We start from the raw sequence: 4,956 nt of genomic DNA on the forward strand, positions 1-4,956 counted from the left end.
AGCGCTCCAAGGCAAAAATAAAAAAAAATTTAAAAAACATTAACTATATACATATCTTCATCAATGGATTTTTCATTTGTGCTATGGTTTTTTCTGGCAGGATACACACTTAACTATATAAATATAACATTGGTTCACATACTCTTTTTATTAAATTTTCATGAATATTTACATTCTATTTGAAGTTTCTTGTAATTTTAAGCTTTTTTCTGTTTGCTTTAAAGCAGATAGTTGACAAAAATAAACATTGGCCTTTTTGTATTTCAGGTAAACACAGTCAGATGGTCATGGAGAACGTCACTGACAGTCTGTCTTTACTTTGGTCAAACTCAACAACTATAGCGACAGCTACACCCACCTCTGAATACACTTTATTTAATTACATAGATGTGATCTCCATTGTGTCTTATTCACTCACCTTCCTTCTGGGAACGTCAGGCAATGGGTTGGTGATAGGTATCTGCACCTTCAAGATGACCAAGACTGTGAACGTCATCTGGTTCCTTAATTTGGCCATTGCAGACTTCATCATGATATTTTCCTCCCTCTTCACATTGCATCAACGGCAATGTATGGATATTGGCCCTTTGGTGGTTTTTTGTGTAAGATCAGATACATGGTTTTATATCTAAACATGATGGCAAGCATCTCCTTCCTCGTGGTGATCAGCATAGACCGATGCGTTTCGGTGCTGCATCCATTCTGGTCCCGAAGATACAGAAAACCCAGTCTGGCCTACAAGGTTGCATTTGTCACATGGGTGTTCTCAATTATAGTCAGCTCTCCATATCCAGCATTTTATGAAACTGCGGATGCTTTGGTGGAAAATGCAACAGTTTGCTTCAGGAGTTATGCTGTTCCTTTTGAGGATTTTTCTGAAAAAGCCTTAAGTATCATGAGGATGCGCCACAAGGTCATGATCATAACTCGATTTGTAACCATGTTTGTAGTCCCCTTCACCATCATCATTATCTGCTATGGAGCGATTGCTGTGAAGATCCAGCAACGACCATGCCTCAGAACATCCAGCCGGCCCTTCAGGATAATCATCACTATCTTGGTCCTGTTTTTCATCTGTTGGTTTCCATTCCATTCGTTCCCCTTGCTGGTATTTGGAGAACATTACCCTTGGTCTTTTGATGTACATATGTTAGCTGTAACTTTTGCAACCTGTCTGGCCTACTTTAACAGCTGCCTCAATCCTATCCTGTACTTCTTCATGGGCAGAGACTTCAAAGATATGTTCAGACGCCCTATTTTATCAGTATTTGAAAGAGCTTTCAATGAGGAACAAACTCCTGCCACGATGGACAGTAGGAGCCCACCTAAATCTTCAAGTGAGGTGGAATCTTGTATGCTCTGAACCTTTCTTGAGTGGCCTGCACAGAAAATTCGGGCCCGATTCACAGAAGTAACGTAAGACAAAATCCTAAACCTACTACCATTTTGGTATTCACAGAAGGCACTTACTCATTTCGGTATTCAAAGAAGTTAGGAGTCCTAACTTTAGGACTCCTAAATGCCTTCTGTGAGTACCAAAGTCTTAAAGTTAGGATTTTGTTTAGTTTGGGAGTAGTAAAGTTAGGACTCCTAACTTTAGGACTCCTAAATGCATTCTGTGAATACCGAAAGTCTTAAAGGTAGGATTGTTCTCAGTTTAGGAGTAGTAAAGTTAGGACTTCTAACTTTAGGACTCATAAACTGAGAAAAATCCTAACTTTAAGACTTTCTGTATTCACAAATGGGATTTAGGAAATGAGAAAGGGCCTTCCTTGAATACCAAAATGAGTAAGTGCTTTCTGTGAATACCAAAATGAGTAAGTGCCTTCTGTGAATACCAAAATGGTAGTAAGTTTAGGATTTTGTCTTAAGTTAATTCTGTGAATGGGGCCCTTCGTTCCCATGTGGGGTTATGGTATACTTCAGTTTAGAGTTTTATCAGTATAGCTGTGTTGCTGTGAATCATTCTTGTTTTAAAACCAGTGTGTGCTCTTCTGTCAAAATTGCCAGATAAGGTTTTCAAAATTCTGAAAATTATGCATTGCGGCACCACACAGCGTTTATGTATCTTCAAAGCACAGGGGTGGGTCGTATTTACAACAAAATGACCTTATCTTTTCTGTTAGATGCTTGGAAAAATGCCCAAATTTTTATTAAATGAAATGGCATCATGGACTAAGGACACTCAGTTGCTGCTGTTTACTGATTAGATGTATGCCTTAATGGGGGACATTTGATGTCATTGCCTTGTCCAACATGGTTTAACATTTAAAGGGGAGCTCTATGCATGCATTAAAGTGTATAAAACATCTTTTGATGGTGCGCACAAAAGTTGGTGCTTAGGGAAAATCCCTTGTCACTGCTAGGTGCCATTCAGTCGATTTAACAGTGGCAACAGGAATGGGGTCAAGATTGGCAGCAGTGGCGTAGCTAGACGTACTGCCAGCTGGGGTGGCCCGTAATTTTGACGCTCAGGTGCAGGTAAGAGTGGAGTTGGGTGATGTGGGTGACTTATACCAGTGAGGGGGTGGTGGTTGGCAGTTGACAGACATGGCTCCCTCTCTCCCCTAGCTATGTCACTGATAGGCAGTATGTACGCAATCTTGGTTCACCCTGAACCTTGCTGATGTAGGTGAAGCTTTGGGAATTACATGTGCTATATTACACGGATCTTATATTGATTCAAAAAAGGACCAGCCTCAGAATACTTGGAGCCTTACAAAGAAAAAAATTACTTTGGTCCTAAAACACAACAGGGAAGATTTAAGAGTTCCGGTGCATCTCTGCAAATCAGCAGGGATGCACCAGAACAGATGCAACATGCAGTTCTCTCCCTCCTCCTAGTATAATTTACTATTCCAACTCCAGTCTGTGTGGATACTAGGGAAGGTGTTGGATTTTAAGTCCAACACCTCCCCCCACTCCGCAAGTCATTGTTCCAACTTGCGGAGTAATGGTATGCGGAATCATAACGCAGTCATTGTAACAACTGCGTTGTGATTTCCTGTGGGCAAAAAGTTTTGGGGTAAACGTTGTTTTCCATTTTAAAAGTGTGTTCCTGAAGATCTGTTTGGGATACTGTAGGATCCTGCGCCACTCTGTGTCTGTGAGGGCTCTACCCCTGAATCTGTCCCGCTTTGCCCACAGCCCATCAAGAGGGATGCCGGATGATATTTGTAGTGTAGCATATCAATCAATCAATGAGAGTACTTGTAAAGCGCGTTACTTACCCTTGAAGGTCTGAAGGCGCTGAGGGGAGTGGGGGTGCCAATACTGCTTGAAGAGCCAGGTCTTGAGGAGTCTTCTGAAGGCGAGTAGGTCTTGGCTCTGCCGTAGGTGCGTAGGGAGGGTGTTCCAGGTCTTGGTAGTGAGGTAGGAGAAGGATCTGTCGCCGGAGGTCGTTCGTTGGATGCAGGGGACAGCGGCAAGGGCCAGGCGGGCGGTGCGGAGCTTGCGGGTGGGGGTGTAGAAGCTAGGGGCCAGATGTAGGTAAGCATATTTTACCGATTCATTAATACCGAATTTTACCGATTCGGTAGTTATGAATCGGTAAAATAGAAGGGGGGAGATGTAGTTGGAATCGGTAATTGAATTACCGATTCTGTAAGAATCGGTATTTACCGAATCAGTAAATACCGATTCGGTAATGCCCATTGATTCCTATGGGCATTGACCGAATGTTGCAAGGGTGCAGGGGGTGTCACTTTGACACCCTCTAGCACCCCGATTTCAGGCATGTGGGACATGTGGCACACAGACATGCCCTAAGAGCATGTCTGTCTGTCACATGCCATAGGTGTGCATGCACAATTTGATTGGGTGGTAAAATACTGATTCGGTAAGGCCTGTGGGACTCAGAAGAGTCCCACCTACATCTCAAAATTACCGAATCTGTAATAATACCGATTCAGTATTTTACCGATTCGGTAAATTTACTGATTCAGTAAATTTACCGAATCAGTAAAATAGGCCACCTACATCTAGAATAGCCATTTACCGGTCGGTAAATGTCGACCTACATCTGGCCCTGAGTCTGATGTTCAGGTAGGCTGGTCCGGCGTTGTGGAGTGCTTTGTGTGCGTGGGTGAGGAGCTTGAAGGTGATCCTCTTGTCGATGGGGAGCCAGTGTAGGTCTCTCAGATGGGGAGTTGATGTGGCTGGTGTGGGGGACGTTGACCATCAGTCGGGTGGAGGGGTTTTGGATGCGTTATAGTCATCGTAGGTGTTTGGCTGGGATTCCTGCATAGAGTGTGTTGCCGTAGTCCAGTCTGCTGCTGATGAGGGCCTGTGTCACCGATATTCTTGCATCGGTAGGGCTCCACTTGTAGATCCTGCGGAGCATGCGGAGGATGTTGTAGCAGGAGGAGGAGACGGCGTTGACCTGCTTAGACGTGGAGAGGGAGGAGTCGAGGATGAATCCTGGGTTGAGTGCATGGTCGGTGGGTGTCGGTGCTGTTCCCAGTGTGGTCGGCCACCAGGAGTCGTCCCAGGCTGAGGGGGTGGGTCAGAGGATGAGGACCTCCGTCTTGCCTGAGTTCAGCTTCAGATGGCTGGTCCTCATATAGTCAGCGATGGCCTTCATTCCCTCGTGGAGGTTGGTTTTGGCATCCTTGGTGAGGGGGAGGATGAGCTGGGTGTCGTCGGCGTAGGAGATGTTGTTGAGGTCGTGATAGCGGGCCACTTGTGCGAGGGGGGCCATGTAGATGTTGAACAGCGTTGGGCTAAGGGATGAGCCCTGGGGGATGCCGCAGATGATGTCGGTGTCTTCGGATCAGAAGGGTGACAGGCGGACGCTCTGGGTTCTGACGGAGAAGAAGGACGTTGTCCAGTCAAGGGCCTTCTCTTGGATTCCGGCTTCTAGGAGGCGTGTCTTTAGAGTGTGATGGCAGACCGTGTCAAAGGTCAGCTGACAGGTCCAGGAGGATGAGGGCTGATGTTTCGCAGTTGTCTAGTTGG

General features: G+C 45.2%; 1 pseudogene; it reads left to right on the forward strand.

The window, feature by feature from the left end:
• Window positions 1–281: 281 nt before the first annotated feature.
• LOC147701104 (chemerin-like receptor 1) lies at window positions 282–1,466 on the forward strand (annotated as a pseudogene).
• Window positions 1,467–4,956: the final 3,490 nt, after the last annotated feature.

The sequence above is a fragment of the Lissotriton vulgaris genome, chromosome 7 (assembly GCF_964263255.1).
Source record: "Lissotriton vulgaris chromosome 7, aLisVul1.2, whole genome shotgun sequence".
In the NCBI taxonomy this organism is placed as follows: domain Eukaryota; kingdom Metazoa; phylum Chordata; class Amphibia; order Caudata; family Salamandridae; genus Lissotriton; species Lissotriton vulgaris.